The sequence below is a fragment of the Saccopteryx bilineata genome, chromosome 5 (assembly GCF_036850765.1).
Source record: "Saccopteryx bilineata isolate mSacBil1 chromosome 5, mSacBil1_pri_phased_curated, whole genome shotgun sequence".
Taxonomy (NCBI): domain Eukaryota; kingdom Metazoa; phylum Chordata; class Mammalia; order Chiroptera; family Emballonuridae; genus Saccopteryx; species Saccopteryx bilineata.
This window is the reverse complement of record NC_089494.1, coordinates 85,545,139-85,563,917: the sequence shown is the minus strand read 5'-3', so window position 1 is coordinate 85,563,917 and position 18,779 is coordinate 85,545,139.

Genomic DNA, 18,779 nt, shown 5'->3' with positions numbered 1-18,779 from the left:
ATAACTAACTAAATATTACACATGAGATAGGGCACCCATCTAGGGGGATGGAAGGGCTGGGACCTACTTCTTGCTCTGTTACCTGAGTCATGAGTCCGTAGGCTGCATCTATCCCAAAGAGGAGGTCTTTTTTTCTAAAGACATTATATGAGCTAGCATAGTCCTACACACACACACACACACACACACACACACACACACACAACCAACTTAAATATCCTTTATAGTTTGGTTCCCTTAGACAAGAACCTTATGAATTTTGCCTGCCACAAAAAGTTGAATCTAGAATGTCATTGTCTTAGTAAATAACCCATTCTTCCTGCTTAGTAACCTTATTTTCCATGGTTTGAAGTTTCAGTTTTTGAATTTAGATGAAATTTCAGATCACAGCCCTGCCACTGACTATGTGACTTTGGAAAAATACTAAGTTCTAGAAACCTCAGTTTTCTCATCTGTAAGTCTATACTTCATAAGTTTGTTGTGAAGACTAAATAGGATCATGAGAGCTTTTCATACAGTAAGTGCTCACCAGTGCTTAATACAGCATTTACAAAGGAAATTTTGCAGTGATGGTTGTGTCTTATATTTGCATTGCTCGATACAGTAGCCACTAGCCACCTGTGGCTATTGATCACTTGAACTCTGGCTAGTGAAAATGGAGAACTGAATTTTACTTTTTATTTCATTTTAATTAGTGTCAACTTAAGCCACATGTGGCTAGTTGTTAATATTAGCACAGAACTAGAGAACATTCTAAAAATAAGTTGAAGGCGAAATAGAAGTGTCTTTTGTTTGTATTCCTTGTGCCTTATGATATTTCTCTTTCCAAATATTCATGTTTTCCTCTTCCACTTATCTTCTTTTACCTCTTTTTATTTTTCATATCTGGAAATTTATTTATTCTCCAGAAGCATTCCTCAGTTGGTCCCATCCACATCTTCCACTTCTCTGAAACTTTTATCAAACAAATGGTCAACATTGCACTATTTAACACTTAATATTTCTCTAAACTATCATGTGTGTTTGTTTTAGCTCCCCAAGAGCACAGCATAAAAATCTATGTGGTTTTTAAATGCTCCTCTAAGCAGTTAGCCTATTGCTTAGAATACTGTAAACACTACATTAAGGGCTGAATATTTGCACACCACCAAAATGTATATGCTGAAATCTAACCCTCAATGTAATGATATTTGGAGGTGGGGCTATTGGGAGATAATTATGTCATAAGAATGGAGCCCTCATTAATGAGATTAGTGTTCTTATAAGAAGAGGCCATAGCTAGCTCACTCTCTCTCTGGCAGACTGTAACCCAGAAGAGGATCTCACCTGAACCCAACCTTGCTGACAGGCTGATCTCAGACTTCCAGCCTCCAGAACAGTGAGAAATTTGTTGCTTATAACCACCCAGTCTATGGTTTTTGGTTATAGCAGTATGCACGAAGACACACTGAGTAATCCTATATTGCACTGATTTCCTGTCCTTGACCTCTCTGCTTCATTCCTCCTGCCTGCCAATCACTACCACCACTCTCCAAATGTTGGTTGAAAAGAACAAAGTGCCCAAATAACCAATAAAATACTTACTACGTTTTCTTCCCTTTTCTACCTTTGTGTTACTTGATCTTCTCTGTTCCTGCCCAATGAATAAAAGGGTTTTTCAGGTACATTACCCTTTTCATGTTTCATTTAGTAAATATTGGGTGCTTACTATTTGCAAAATGCTAGTGGTAGGGGCATGGGTTGATAATAGGAGACATAAAAATTATATTATAGCCCCTTAATGCATTGTATTAGGATGGAGAGAGTAATTTAGGAAAATAATTAATGGAAGATCAAGAAAAAGGGAAATACTGCCTGACCAGGCAGTGGCGCAGTGGATAGAGCATCGGAACTGGGATGCGGAAGGACCCAGGTTCAAGACCACGGGGTTGCCGGCTTGAGCGCGGGCTCATCTGGCTTGAGCAAAAAAAAAAAAAAAAAAAGCTCACTAGCATGGACCCCGGGGGTTTACTCGGTCTGCTGAAGGCCCATGGTCATGGCACATATGGGAAAGCAAGCAATGAGCAGCTACAGTGTCGCAACGAAGAACTGATGATTGATGCTTCTCATCTCTCTCCGTTCCTGTCTGTCTGTCCGTCCCTATCTATCCCTCTATCTGACTCTCTCTCTCTATCCCTGTAAAAAATTTAAAAAAAAGAAAAGAAAAAGGGAAATACCAAGTTCTGACTGAATAAAGATCAATGGCATTTTGGTATGAACCCATTTAAAATACTTTGGTTGCCTAATTGAGGATGGACAGCCCTACAAATTTGGTGTTAGAAATACTTCTGATTGTAATATAAAATCTTATCTCAAACCAAACTCTCACAAATCAAATAGATTGACTCCTTAGCAAAATGAAAAGAGGCCTGACCTGTGGTGGTGCAGCAGATAAAGCATCAACTTGGAACGCTGAGGTCGCCAGTTCAAAACCCTGGGCTTGTCTGGCCAAGGCACATATGGGTGTTGGTGCTTCTTGCTCCTCCCCCCTGCTCTCTCTCTCTCTCTCTCTCTCTCTCTCTTTCTCACTCTCTCTCCCCACACCCCACCTATCTAAATATGAATAAATAAAAATATTTTAACAAATGAAAAGAGAAACTATGTATGGACAGCCTAGAAAAAAATCATTTTGGAAATCATCTTATGAAAAAGATAATATGGAAAAAATAAAGAATAAACAGATGTTACAATAGCATTAAAAGGTTATGTTGTAGAAGGAAAATTACATACAAATTCAGGAAATTATGTATGTGCACACATGTGTATGTGCTTTAAAGAAAATTACCGAGATGAAAATTTCTTAAAACCCCACAACTAAAAAGCTCTAGTTTCACAAGACATCTAGCAGAATTAGTTGATTCTGCTAAGTAACTCTGTTTACTGGAAATACAACTGAAAAGTGAACTAATGTAATTACACTAAAACTTAGATTAATTTCTTCTACTTTATAATTTATTTAGAACTGTAGAATTATTTTTCCCTCTGCCGCCGTTATTCCCTTACACTTCACAGTAGGTGGCGACATTGCTGCACTCCTGGAATCAATCAACATGGCTTTAACTATGAAACCTATAGGCAAACTTGGAAACAAATTTCAGGGACCTAATTAGGCCAAAATTAAAAACAGTCCTTTCCGCCTGACTGGGCGGTGGTGCAGTGGATGGAGCGTCGAACTGGGATGTAAAGGACCCAGGTTCAAGACCCTGAGGTTGCCAGTTCAAGCGCGGGCTCATCTGGTTTGAGCAAAGCTCACCAGCTTGGACCCAAGGTCGCTGGCTCAAGCAAGGGGTTACTCAGTCTGCTGAAGGCCCACAGTCAAGGCACATATGAGAAAGCAATCAATGAACAACTAAGGTGTTGCAACGAAAAACTGATGATTGATGCTTCTCATCTCTCTTTGTTCCTGCCTGTTTGCCCCTATCTATCCTTCTCTCTGACTCTCTGTCCCTGAAAAAAAAAAAAAAAAATACCAGTCCTTTCCATCTACCTTAAAAAATCATATAAATAACACCTCATTATAATATAACATTTTACATATTCTACATTAATAATTTAATAAAAAGTATTTGTTGACTAATTTCACCAGTGAATGTCAATAAACCATCATATACTATTGTTGACTGCTCACTAGTTAACTCGTGTTTGAACTTGTATTAGCTATTTCAATTGTTGAAACTCAGGGTAATATAGGACTATTGTATTTGTGACTCTTCGCCCTGAGGGTCGAAGTTCAAAAAACAGCACACCATTCTATATTCTCATGGGACTCCTTTCCTTCCCACTCCTGGCGTGAGACCGCAACTTCAAAATCGAAGGTATGAAAAACAAAAACAATCACAGTGTCCAGCAGTCTAAACTTGGACTATCTTTTAACCCCTCGCAGTTTAAACATACATATCAAGGATATTGTAAAATCTTTCTTCCTCGTGTTCAATCCAACTAGAACATTTAAAGTGTGTGCTTCAAAAGAAAAGTGTGGTGAAACCAGATATATTTGCAAAACATGTTGCATACCATTACCCGTAGGTGATTGCTATACAGTATACCACACCAAAAAAATACTAAAATATATAATATGTATAAAATATAATATGTAGCAGATATGTACAAAGTTTCATTTAAATTCATTATGTATAAAGTATACTGAAGTTTATTTAGATTGTTTCACTTTCATACTCAATTATGAAAAAAATAGCTGATGAAATGAGATAACTTCTGCGTAAAATTGCCAGTCAACAATATGTTACAATCCATATTCACTTAATTTTTATCATGAGAATTTAATAACTTGTCTCCCTTCAAGTTTTAATGTAAATACAGTATTTATACCTAATTTCATGTGTGCTGGTTATTCAACAATATTTATTATACTTCTGATGACCAGAACACCAAAAGGTACAGACAGAAGGGCAGTTTCCTGGGTGGGGCACTAAAGACAGGTAAAATCTCAACAACACTTGAGATTTAAAATATTGCTTTGAGCCAATACACAGCCATATTTACACATGATATGGAGTAGTCATTTTTAGTTGTCTTAAAATTTACCTCTTTGAGCTTTAAAGGGTATAACCTAATTTTAATATTCAGAATTTATTCAATATTGATACTCAGCTATATCCTCCCTAGATCTTACCTTTGAAAATCTTTTTTTCTGTAAAATACAGAAAAATCATTTTTAAAAAAATGTAATAGTCTTTATATCCCATCTAGTTTGGTTCCCTTTTCTGATCCTTTCTGTGATCACTGCAGTCTTACTTGAAGCGAAACATTCCAAGTATAGATGTAACGTGGTTTTCTATCAGGTAGGATTGTACTTCTATTTTTGGTTTCCAATAATTTCTTGAAGATACCAAGCATGAGCTAATTAATTCCTTTAGAAATCAACTTCAAAATTCTAAGATTCTTTTATATATGCCTTCTAACTCAGCATTCGTGCAGTTTAGGTTGGCTTTCCCAAATGCCTTATTCTTTTTTTTTTTTTTCAAAGCTGACATCATATTTATTTCTAAGAACAGTTCAGACCAGAAGCAATCTAATAAGCTTTCATTTGGAAGGGCTCTCAACCTCTCATGCTTCAATAAAAGGGTATTTGTTCATTACATCTGTATTAAAAATGTACTGAGCACTTACTATGTGCCAGTTAATGTGTGATCCAATGAATGATACCTAGATAAATAGACAATGCCCCTGTATGTGAGGGCTTATAATCTGCAGAAAAATTAAAATGCACAAATACTTAAATTTTTTAAAGGATGAATCAAGTTTTGTGAGAGAACAGAGGAAAGAAAGATTTGTGTGGACTTGATTGGGTGGGATGAAAGCTTCATGGAGAAGGTTCTCTATGAGATGTGCATAAAGGATGATTAAATTTTAGCTAGCAGACATGAGGGAAAAATAGCTACTGAATTTGTTCTAGTGTCTAGGCACTATCCTAAAGCATAATAGCTAATTTTTATTGAAGATATTCCATGTGCCATATATGATGCCAAAGACTTAATATGCACCAAATGTCTTATTCTTTATGTTAGTTGAAGTTTATCTATATTTTCTAGTTAATGGCAGTTGTCAATTCAAAAAACATTTAAATATTTACAAAAAGAATAAGAAACCACACTTGTTGCAGGAATTCATCAGATCCTCCACAAGTATATTTGTGCTCTTATAATATTTTTATAGCTCTCAGATTAAACATGAAGACAAGATGTTCTAAAAAAGCATTTAGTTTTGTTTGTACCAAAAAAGTTATATGTATATCAAATAATACCTTTCTAATATATCAAAATCTATGACTTCACATCTTTGTATTACCTGCGCCTGGCTCAGTGGATGTGCAAACAACTGTTGGTTGAATGAATGCACTGGAACGGTCTTGGTGTTCTGAACCCCCTGATTCCACCCACAGGCAGGCTCCAGTGCCCTGTTGGAAGCTTGCCTGACTATCCTCAAGCCCCATGAGTAGTCTTTCTAGGCATCCTCCTCCTACTTTTTCTTGTTCCACTCAATGTCTCTGATTTCTATTCTGGGCATTGTTCCCAGCATCCTCCTCTCTCCTGTTCCCCCTTCTAATTGCTGCTTTGGGTAATAAAACCAAATTCAACATTCTCACCAGTCTGACTCTCTGCCAGGCTTGTTCCAGCTTTGGTCTCCGGTCTGTGTTTCATATCCTCTTCAAATCCTCTTACCCTCACACATTAACCCAGCCCCAGCTCAGCAAGAAAAAATGTGTAAGTACAAAACTGAATTTGAACATTTTAAACAATGAGATTATTAACAATTCAGTAGCTGAAGTCATTGCCCTAGAAGGGAATCTATAAAGATGATGGGCCTAATTTAAAAAAGAATAGGGGAAGAAGCTGCAATTATCATAGGGTCAACATAATAAAGAACATATCCAAGAGATAACAGTGCAATCACTATAGCAGAGTTAGTCAATCTTTTTATACCTACCGCCCACTTTTGTATCTCTGTTAGTAGTAAAATTTTCTAGCCACCCACTGGTTCCACAGTAACCGTGATTTATCAATATAAAGTAGGGAAGTAACTTTACTTTATAAAACTTATAAAGCAGATTAAATTAAAGCAAGTTAAAGCATATAATAATAATTACTTAGCAAGTACTTTATGTCAGATTTTCGGTAAGTTTGGCAGAATAAATCTTTTTTAAAAATATTTTATTTATTGATTTTTAGAGAGAGGGGAGAGAGAAAGAGAGAGAGAGAGGGAGAGAAAGGGGAGGAGCAGGAAGCATCAACTCCCATATGTGCCTTGACCAGGCAAGCCCAGGGTTTCGAACCGGCAACCTCAGTGTTCCAGGTCGATGCCTTATCCCACTGTGCCACCACAGGTCAGGCCCAGAATAAATCTTTATAAAGGCCCTGACCTTTTGGCTCAGCGGTAGAGTGTCGGCCTAGCGTGCGGGGGACCCGGGTTTGATTCCCGACCAGGGCACATAGGAGAAGTGCCCATTTGCTTCTCCACCCCCCCCTTCTTCTCTCTCTCTTCCCCTCCCGCAGCCGAGGCTCCATTGGAGCAAAGATGGCCCGGGCGCTGGGGATGGCTCCTTAGTCTCTGCCCCAGGCGCTAGAGTGGCTCTGGTCGCGGCAGAGCGACCCTCCCCCAGGGGCAGAGCATCGCCCCTGGTGGGCGTGCTGGGTGGATCCCGGTCGGGCGCATGCGGGAGTCTGTCTCTCCCCGTTTCCAGCTTCAGAAAAATACACACACAAAAAAATCTTTATAAAACAACTTACTATAGTTAAATCTATCTTTTTATTTATACTTTGGTTGCTCTGCTACCACCCACCATGAAAGCTGGAACGCCCACTAGTGGGCGGCAGGGACCAAATTGACAACCACTGCTCTATAGGAAAAGATCAGGGGCAAGAATTACAAAGAGATTTTTTAGGAGGGAGAGGGACATTGTACTACTTCTGTTATCACTACACATGGTTAAATTGCTTTATTCAATAATAAATTAATTTAAACATGATTGGATACTAAAGTGGAATTACCATAAGTAGCAAGTGACATTGCTGAAGGGCAAGAAAAGCAAGGTAGTGGTGGGTCACTATCCACAGTAAGGAATTTAAGATTTTTTAAATAGGGAAGATATTCAGAAGAAATGGAAAAGAAATTTACTTTTTTTTCTATAAAACCATAGTCTAAAAACTGTGGAAATATTCTTTATGATTCTAGTTACATGGTACCTGAAGAAGACTAGAATGACTTTCAAAATAACCCAGAAAGGCATCATCAGAATGAGAAATTATACTGGGGCCTACTATTTAAAAATCTGCCAAATGATTAAGAAAGGTAGATGTATGACCAAAGTTTATAAACTGTAGCTCATACATATATGGCAGAATTTTTCAAAAACACTGTCACATATTATTTCATTTGCTTATAAAAATATAGTGAAAATTAAGCATTGTAATCTTTATTTCAAAAATAAACAGCATATAAAACTATGAAGGGAATTGATAAAATGATAATATACCACTTAACTGAATATTAATGTATTATAAGTGCAGATAGTTCTTTGTAGTTAGTAAGAGATACTTTTAAGACAATGAGCATAACTAGTGACCATTAAATATTTTACAATGGACAATAAACTTGACATAATTTTTTAAAACTCAGTATAATAAAGATCTCAAAGTTAAGTGGTTGTAAAGAAAACTAAGATCAATTTGTAGATGATATATTCAAAATGAGTTCTTAGAAGAAAATAAAGGACTATATTCTTTCTTTCCTTTTCTTTTCTTTTAATTAAGTGAGAGGTGGGGAGGCAGACAGACAAACTCCCGCATTTGCCCTGACAAGGATCCACCCTGCAAGCCCCCGACCAGGCGATGCTCTGCTCATCTGGGTCCTCTGCTCTGCACCACGCAACCGGCTATTTTAGCACCTAAGGAGAGGACCTGGAGCCATCCTCAGTGCCTGGGGCCAAACTTACTTGAACCATTCAAGCCCTGGCTGAGGGAGGCAAAGAGAGAATGAGAGAGTGAGAAGGCTAGGGGGGATGGGTGGAGAAGCAGATGGTCGCCTCTCCTGTGTGCCCTGACTGGGAATTGAACCCGGGACTTCCACACACTGGGCTGACATTCTACCACTGTGCCAACCAGCCAGGGCTGGACAATATTCTCTCATAAAACATCTCCATGGTCTGAGTCAAATCTTAGATGCTAAAAACTATCACATAAATCCAAATATATCTCTGTATTTTCCTGAATACTCTATATGGAAGTCTTAATCCACTACCAAATTACTATGTTAAAGCTAGCCTTTAGTTACAAGATTAACATCTTCCGTATTCCACTTAAAATGAAATAATCTTTGCTTCCCAAAATTAGCACACTAGCGGAATCCACATAGCAGTTATTAGAGAAATGGCAAATGAAACCCTAAGTGTAATTAATGACTGATTTTACCACTCCTAAACTCAACACATCTTTTCCCTATTTTTGCCCCCACTAGAGAATAAAATGTTTGTGCTCTTTGTGTTCATGAAAGGTTCTGGAGTTTTAAATATAGACTAGTGAAAAATACATCTTTTTCTTTAGCTAGTCTCCAAATACTTATTGTTTGTTGTTGTTTATTGACTACATCTAGCCTACCTGTAGTATTAATTAGGCTGTGAAATGGAGTCAAAGCTAGAGAAAGGAAAACATAGTTCCGAAGTACTCCTTCATAATATTGTGGTTGACATTGTTTGTAGTTATATGACATTAATGAAGTGTTCATATTTGTTTCATAACAATCTTTCAAATGGGACTCGTTAGCTAAATCAAAGAAGGTTTGCACCTCTGACTGGTAGCTAATTCTTAGCGATAGCAAATATCGCCTTCAAGCACAAGCACACCTTTGATATGTAAACCAGCAAATCTCATTCTGTCCCTTTTATCAGGCTCCTGAAGTCCAGGACACTACCCTCTGCTCTAAATCATCCCAGGGCCAGGCACCAGACAACCGGAGACCACGCCTGTAGCCCAGAGCCCACGGAAATTATTCAGATTATCTGATCCTAAACATGATTCTGCTGCTTCCCCTGCCTCATGAATTCCTTCCCATGAAAACCACAACACAGGCTTTCGCCCACACTCTCCCCTCGCTTGTTCTGCTTCCTAACTGACTGGTGCTTTCTGCAACCCTGCGTGGTACGGCATGCCCACTCCTCCTGGGGATAGTAATTAACCAACTACTTTTCTTAATTACACTCATCTCCTGACCTGTTGGCCTCACCACACCTCAATAAAAACTAACTCCCAGGTATATTTTAAAAACGAGAGATGCAAAATGCAAAGAATATATACAGTGTGTCCGTAAAGTCAATGTGCGCTTTTGACCGGTCACAGGAAAGCAACAAAAGACAATAGAAATGTGAAATCTGCACCAAATAAAAGGAAAACTCTCCCAGTTTCATACCTATTCAGTGCAGTTCGATGCGGGCGGGCTCACACACAGATTCTTTAGTGCTCCTTAGGTAGCTATCCCGTAGAGCCTCTACAGACTCGTCACTGATTGATGGCCTACCAGAATGGGGTTTCTCCACCAAACTGCCGGTTTCCTTCAACTGCTTATCCCACTGAGTAATGTTCTTCCTATGTGTTGGCGCTTCATTATAAACGCGCCGATATTCACATTGCACTTTGGTCATGGATTCAAATTTAGCGAGCCACAGAACACACTGAACTTTCCTCTGTACTGTCCACATCTTGACTGGCATGGCCGTGGGCTGCTCTGCTGTATACACGGTGGTATGTCATCTGCGCATGCGCACATGCTGCCACATCATCCTACAGAAACTGGGAGGGTTTTCCTTTTATTTGGTGCAGATTTCACATTTCTATCGTCTTTTGTTGCTTTTCTGTGACCGGTCAAAAGGACACCATGACTTTACGGACACACTGTATAAAGAAGTTGATTTTGGACTGCAATTTGAGGAACTCAGTGCCTGAGTCCCTTCAAGGAGTCTGAGAGATAAAAAATCAAGCTCAATAAAAAGGTCCTCTCGGAGTACAATAGTCCACTGGATTTTAATGCATCAGAGTATAAAAAGACTTCCTTGTAGCTGATCTTTGAGACTACCACTTATCAAATATTGGTACATTATTGTATCATTGAAAAACATTGACAGTTATCTGGAAAGCTTTTAAAATACATCTCCCTTTTCTCACTACATATAGCATCTGCAGGAGGCCAAGTTTCCTTCGCATAGTCGAACCAAAATGACATTGAATGTAGAAATAGTAGAATGCAGCTGTCTTCTATTAGCCAGCTCTTACAGAGACTGGAAAAAGTGAGAGGTAGTCTTTTCACTAAATTTGTTTCATTTGGAAAATAAATTTATTTTTCATAAAACTACTATTTAGCCTGACCAGGTGGTGGCGCAGTGGATAGAGCACTGGACTGGGATGCGGAAGACCCAGGTTCGAGACCCTGAGGTCGCCAGCTTGAGCGCGGGCTCATCTTGAGCAAAAAGCTCACCAGCTTGGACCCAAGGTTGCTGGCTCGAGCAAGGGGTTACTGGGTCTGCTGAAGGCCCTGCGGTCAAGGCACATATGAGAGGGCAATCAATGAACAGCTATGGTGTCGCAAAGAAGAACTGATGATTGATGCTTCTCATCTCTCTCCATTCCTGTCTGTCTGTCCCTATCTGTCCCTCCCTCTGGCTCTCTCTCTCTGTCTCTGGAAAAAACAACATCAACAAAAAACCCAAAAAACTATTATTTAGAATAATGTAATATGCTTATTATTATATTTAAATGCTCAGTCAATAAATCTTTACAATGTTTATCAGTTTTAATTTAAAACATGTTAAATATCAATAGATAGAACCTACTTTTGAGAATGAAAAGAGGTCGTGATACCAAAATTTTGAGAACCACTGGTGTAAAAGAATAGCAACAGGTAAAGCTGGAAAAGCAACGAAAGCCACACTGTGAAGCAACGTGGGTTGGAGGCTGAAACAGATTTTTTTCACCAAGGTAATGAAGCTTTGAGCAGAGAGATAATAGTAGGATGAAAGGAAATTTTAGGAAGAGAACTGTAGGACAGTTAGAAAAGATGTGTCTGTTTCGTGTGTTTTGGTGGAGAAGGAGACAATGTCTGAGGCAGAGAAACAAGGCAGGAAGCTCAGGGAAATCCTAGACACAGGGTGATCGAGGTCTTGATAAGAATAGTAAGAGAATGAAAATAATAGGTAGTATTTGCTAAAACTTATTGAGTGCTTACTATATGCCAGGCACTGTGCAAAACACTTGGTATGGATTATCTGATTGTCTTCTCAGCAGTCTCCTAATCGTTAACTTTATAAATTACATTTTAAAAGATGAGAATACTGAAGTAGAAAGAGGCTAATGTAATTCAGCCAATGAGGGATGAGGCTGAGGTTTGAACACAGGCCGTCTGACTACGGAGCCACACTGTGAGCAGAAGAATCAGCACAGCGTAAAGGAAGAATCGTTTCAGGCATTGGGTAGTGGGACAGATGTCTTAGGTGTCCTCTCCGATCCCCTTACTGGGCAGTGTATCCATCCCCAGCCACCATGAATAGAGGCTGCTGCTGCACCTTTGGGCGAGTCTTGCCTTTGGCTAACAGGAGATGATTAGCAGGACTAGGAGGCTGTGGCGATGGCTCACCGCAGATCGGTCGCTGTGCAGGTGTACAGGAAAGCCTCTGTACAAGTTTTTCCCTCTTGCTCCTGGCTTGCTTGAAGGCTCCCAGCGCGGCTCGGCGAAGAAGCCGAGACTAGACTTCTCCTGAAACCAACCTTTGTCTGGCTCCTCCCCCTGCCCTCTCCTGCTCCTCTCACTGCTCCTCCCCCTGCCCTCTCCTGCTACCTTGATTCCCTTTAGTGTCTTGGGAAAGCTCACTCTCAGGAAACCAACTGTGTCTGAGTCTCTGTCTTGGGTTCTGCTTCCAGGACCCAGCTGAGACACTGAGGAAATTCGTTCTAAAATACCTTTTCAAATTCTCTTCTTTTTGTGAGTCTCAGACATTCCACTGTCTCTGAGATGGATTATAATATAGTCTCTCATTAACTTGGCTTTTTTTTTTTTTTTTTTTTTTTTTTACAACCAGGTACCTCAAGAAACCCATTAAACATTAGGATCTGTGACACATGTGTTCCAAATCACAACTTCAACTAGAACCTTCAGTGCTTTCTTTTCTAATCAAACTATTGTGGGCACTCAACCCTCCTCTTAGAAGAATCACGTGAGGACGGACACTCCCGGGGCTTTATATCCCTCCAGCACCTCGCATGGTATTGGATACTTTGGAGATATACAATAAAGATATTAAGTAAAAAAAAAAATCTCAGAATTTATGAAGTCATGTTCCTGTTACCTTTACACCGAGGAACATCTTTCTGAGAATCTAATACAGGCATACCTCAGAGATGTGGGTTTGGTTGCAGACTACCCTATTAAAGCAAGTATGGCAATAACGGGAGTTCTAATCTTTTTGCTGGGGGAAGGGCTTGTCTTTAGTTTACTAAAAAAACCCACACCCCTGTGAGGCACAATAAAGCGAAGAACAATGAAACTGGGGTCTGCCTGTGTCGTTCTCTTTCCTGCGTGTGAGCTCACCTGGGGGAGCTGACGAAGAGCTCAATGGAGGGCTCCATCTCTCCTTCCCACCCTCCCTGTGATTTTAGTTCTAGAGGGCTGACGTAAGGTTAAGAGTTTGCATCTTAAGTAACACCACAGGAGATTTTTTTTTTTTTTCTGTATTTTTCTGAAGCCGGAAACGGGGAGAGACAGTCAGACAGACTCCCGCATGCGCCCCACCGGGATCCACCGGCCCGCCCACCAGGGGGAGACGCTCTGCCCCTCCGGGGCGTCGCAATGTTGTGACCAGAGCAACTCTAGTGCCTGGGGCAGAGGTCGAGGAGCCATCCTCAGCGCCGGGGCCATCTTTGCTCCAGTGGAACCTCGGCTGCGGGAGGGGAAGAGAGAGACAGAGAGGAAGAAGAGGGGGAGGGGAGGAGAAGCAAATGGGCGCTTCTCCTGTGTGCCCTGGCCGGGAATCGAACCCGGGACTTCTACACGCCAGGCCGACGCTCTACCACTGAGCCAACCGGCCAGGGCACCACAGGAGATTTTTATACAAGAAGTCATTGGGCTACACTTTGAGAAACACAGCTTTCAAATATTTAAACATGACATAAATCTGCCTATTCATACACACACACACACACACACACACACAGTCTGAGAAGGACACAACCTCTGTAACAACCATGAACACTGTGTTTTACCCATAGCTGTCATCATAAGAAGTGCAGGCCAATTTAAGGATCTCAGAACATTTTCAGACTTGCCAAGTTGCATTGAGATTCCTTCCTTAGTAAACAAGGAAATGATGAAAAATAATGCTTCTGACAAGTTTTGAACTTATATATGTCTAACATCCTACACAGTGTATCATTAGATGCCTTCTAACATGCTATTAGTGCTCGGGGCCTTGGTAGTCCCGGCACACGTGGGCCCAGTGATTTGTACAGCCTTCAGGCAATCCGCCCTTCCACCCTTCAAAAGCAAAACACAGTAATGAATGCTTTTGAAGTGTCTCTCAGGTAAATGACCTCTGCCACCTAGAAAGCACTATTAAACTGATGTCTGCTCTGGGAAGTTGTTGCTGCAACATTATTAATCGGTTGGTGAGCATGATGACTGTGTGAAAAAGCCAGAAGTTCTGAGGTGTCTCAGAGGGGTTAGTTCTCCATACTGGACGTCAGTGATTTACAATAAACCATGCTGCTGAAAGGCTCGTGACAACCACCCCCAGCTTATGCACTGTCTCTCCTGACATAACAGCCCTAAAAAGCCTGTGAGTAGGGCGGCCTGCTGTAGCATTGCTCCGAGAACGGCGACAGCGCTTTTCCTGTCTCATCAGTAAATGTGCAGTGCCAGGGCTTATCTTACTCCCTGCAATAGTCACTAAATTTTAAGTGTCTACTTTGCTAACATTTCTTCTGAAAACATAACTTTGTAACTTAAGATACGGAAAAGTTTCTTTCCCAGCGGAGAGGAGTAAACTCCTAACAGACTGAAACTCCGACCAGATAACAAAATATAAAAACTAACTACCTGAGAGTTCTGCAGAGTGAGCAAAAGGCAGCACATTTTGAAAAGAAATTAAAATTTGGAAGACATGATCAGCATGGGGTGAATTTCCTGCGTTTTAGGGTGTTTTGTTTTATTTTGTTTTGTTTTTCACAGCTTAGCTCTAGGGTAGACTACATGTGTGAGGAAGCATGTGTGAACAGCCAAAATGGAAAGAAAGACAGCCATCTTTCTGCCCTGAGCAGCCCACAGAAAGAATCTGGGGTAAAAAGAGCTTTCAGGGAGTAAGACAGAACCCCTGAAAAGAGACAGCCTAACAAGGAGAATCCCAAATTCTTAGGTATAAATTCTGCCCAAGGCAGAATTGAGCAATACATACATAGGCAGACTGCATAGTTCCCCTTAAATAAGATATCTGAACTGAGATTTGAGCCTCGAACCCACTATAGGCAAGAAAGAGCTTGCAGTTTTAGTCTAACCAATTACTAACCTGCTTAAACAAAATCTCAACATTCTTTGGAGAAATATAGAAGAATCCAGAGTCCAGAGCCCATAACACAACTTACAACATCTAGGATATAATCCAATTTTTTTGACTTTCAAAGAATTAGGGAAATGAAGTACTTAAGAGAAAAGACAATCAGAAAATCTAATCTCAGATGACTCAGATATTAGAAATACCAAAGACTTTAAAGCAGTTACTGCAATTATGCTCAATGTGGTAAAGAAAAATATAATTACAATGAAAAAAAAAATGCTGAAATATCAGCAGAGAAATAGAAACTATAAAACAAAGAAAATGGAAATTCTAGAACTGAGCAGTTTAATATCTGAAATAAAATTTTCACTGGGTACACTTAATAGCAGAATGGAGATGACAGAGAAGTCAAGGACTTGAAGATAGATTGATGGAAGTTATTTAGTCCAAAGAACTGAGAGGAAAAAGATTAAAAATAAAAAGAACAGGCCCTGGCCCCTGGATGGTTGGCTCAGTGGTAGTGTGTCAGCCAGCATGTGGAAGTCCCAGGTTTGATTCCCGGTCAGGGCACACTGGAGAAGCAACCATCTGCTTCTCCACCCCTCATCCTCCTCCTTCTTTCTCTCTTCCCCTCTCACAGCCATGGCTCGATTGGTTGGAATATATCAGCCCCAGGCATTGAGGATGACTTGTGGAGCTTCCCCTTCAGGCATTAAAACTAGTTTGGTTGTGAGCATGGCCCTAGGTGGGCAGAACATGGGCCTCAGATGGGATTTGCCAGGTGGATCCTGGTTGGGGCACATGCAGGAGTCTGTCTCTCTATCTTCTCTCCTCTCACTTGGAAAAATAAGAAAAATAAATAAATAAGTAAATAAATAAAAAGAATAGAACTGTAGGGATCTGTGGAATCATATCAAGCAGTTGAGATTATGTGTAATTCATAAATATTTATAATAACTGACAAAATTAAAGGGAGAAATAGACAATGATAGATGTAAATTTCTCTCATAAATTGATAAAAAAAACTAAAAGAAGTCAGTCAAGACATTTATTTAAACAACACTATTAACCACCTTGAATTACTTTGTAGTGTTGAATATTTATATTAGAAAAGAAGAAAGGTCTAAAATTAATTACCTAAACTTTTACTTAACATGCTAGAAAAAAAGTAAATTAAGTAAAAGGAAAGAAAAACTTAAAAGTACAGTGTGAGAGAGAAAAATTTACAAACCAGTCTCACTCATGAATTGAAATGCAAAAACCCTAAACAAAACCTTAGCAAATCATATCCAGCTAAAAAATATAATGCAGATAATAAAACAATTTGGTTTAACTTCAAGAATACAGGTTTAATTTACCACTTTAACAATATAAAGGAGATAAATCATATGATTATCTCCATAAATGCAGAAAATGCATTAGATACATCATTTATTTGTGATAAAACTTTTAGAAAACTAGGAATAGAATTTTCTAAACTTGACAACAGATAGGTATAACATGAAACATCTTATTTTCTTCACAAAACAGTGAAGCCTTACTTTTGACATTAAGAAAATGGCAAGGATAGCCACAGCAACCATTTCTATATAGTAGTGTACTGGATGTCCTAGGCAACACAGAAAGGCAGAAAGAAAAGGAATAGAGATGAAAAGAAAGAAATAGAAAGTTCACAGTTTTGCAGGTGATATAATCATCTACATTAAAAGCTCAAAATAATGTACAAATTAATTTTTTTAAGATTTTATTTATAGGACCTGACTGGTTTGTTTCAGCAGTAGAGTGTCAACCTAGCATTTGGAAGTCCTTGGTTTGATTCCAAGTCAGGGCACATGGGAGATGTGACCGTCTGTTTCTCTCCCCTCTCACTCCCCCTTCCCTCCCTCTCTCTCTTCTCCTCCCAAAGCCATGGCTCAATTAATTCAAGCACATTGGCCTCAGGTACTGCAGTTGGCTCTGTGGAGCCACTGCCTCAGGCACTAAAAATAGCTAGTTTGTGAACATGGCCCCAGATGGGCAGAGCATTGGCCCCAGATGGGATTTGCCAGGTGGATCCCAGTTGGGGCACATGTAGGAGTCTGTCTCTCTCTCTCCTCCTCCTCTCACTTGGAAAAGAAAAACAAGAAAAAAAGGGTTTTATTTATTGATTTTACAGAGAGAAGAGAGAGAGGAGGGTGGAGCAAGAAGTACCAATTCATAGTTGCTTCATTTCAGCTGTTCATCGGTCACTTGTTGTATGTGCCTTGACCGGGCAAGCCCAGGGATTTGAACTGGCAACCTCAGCATTCCAGTTTGATGCTTTATCCACTGCACCACCACAGGCTAGGCATGTATGGATTAATTATTGGAATTAATTTCAACAACTTAACAAGGTTACTAACATCAATATTAATTGCATTTCTATAAACCATCAACAAATGGTTCAAAACGAAAAACTTAAAAGATAATTTTTAACAGCATTATAAATATGAAGTATCTAGAAATAAATTTAAAATAGAGTTATAAAATTTTTAAGATACAGTTATAAAATTTTATATGGAGACATTTAAAAAAATACCATAAACTATTTGAGAGATGCCATGTTCATTGATGAAAGAGTCAATATCGTAAAGATGCCACTTTTCCCCAAATTGATCTACAGGTTTAATGTAATTCCAATCAGTACCTCAGGGAACTTCTTTCGGTTAAATTTAAACAAACTAATCCTAAAATTCAAATGGAAGAGCAAAGGTTAGTAATAACTAAGATACTTTTGAAACATATGAATCAAGTGGAGCAACTTGGCCTACCAGTAATAAAATTAACTTACAGTATTTAAAATGGTATAGTATTTGCACAGCTATAGGCAAAAGACCAGTAGGGAGAATTAAGAATCCAAATATGATTATTTGATGCTTGACTGAGACTATCACATCTTGCAAATAAGCAAGGAAATACTGGCTTTGCAACAAATGGTGCTGGGACAATTGAATGACAATGAGGAGTAGGGTGAAGAATAGCAACCCCTACTTCACACCATACACATAAAAATGGCAGGTTACAGACCCAGTAGAAAAATAACAATCAAATTCTTAGAAGACAACATTGGATAATATCTTTATATTATAAGAATGGAGAAAGATTTCTTAAAGCAAGGAAGTACAAAAATAATAAACCAACTACATTCAAGTTTAGAACTTTTGTTCATCAAAAGACACTATTAAAAGTGAAAAGAAGCCTGGTCAGGTAGGTCAGTTGGGTAGAGTGCCCTCCTGATACACCAAGGTTACGGTTTAATCCCCAGCCAAGGCACATATGAGAATCAACTAATGAATGCATAAATTAGTGGAACAACAAATCGATGTCTAGCCCTCCCTCTCCCTTCCTCTCTCTCTATAATCAATAAATAAATTTAAAAAAATTTTAAGTGACAAGAAAACCTATAAACTGGGAGAAGATAATTGCAACATATATAACCAACAAAGAATTAGTACAAAATGTACAAAAATTTCTGACTCAATAAAGAAAAATACAGATGGTTCAACAGAAAGATGATTAATAGAAATAACCAGAAATTTCACTAAGATGAAGCTGAAATGGCTCATATACATATGAAGAAATGTTCAAACTTTTTTGATAATTGCGGATATTCAAAATGAAACCACTTCACATACCAGATTGGAAGATGCAGATCACTAGCCTAATTTATTTCCTT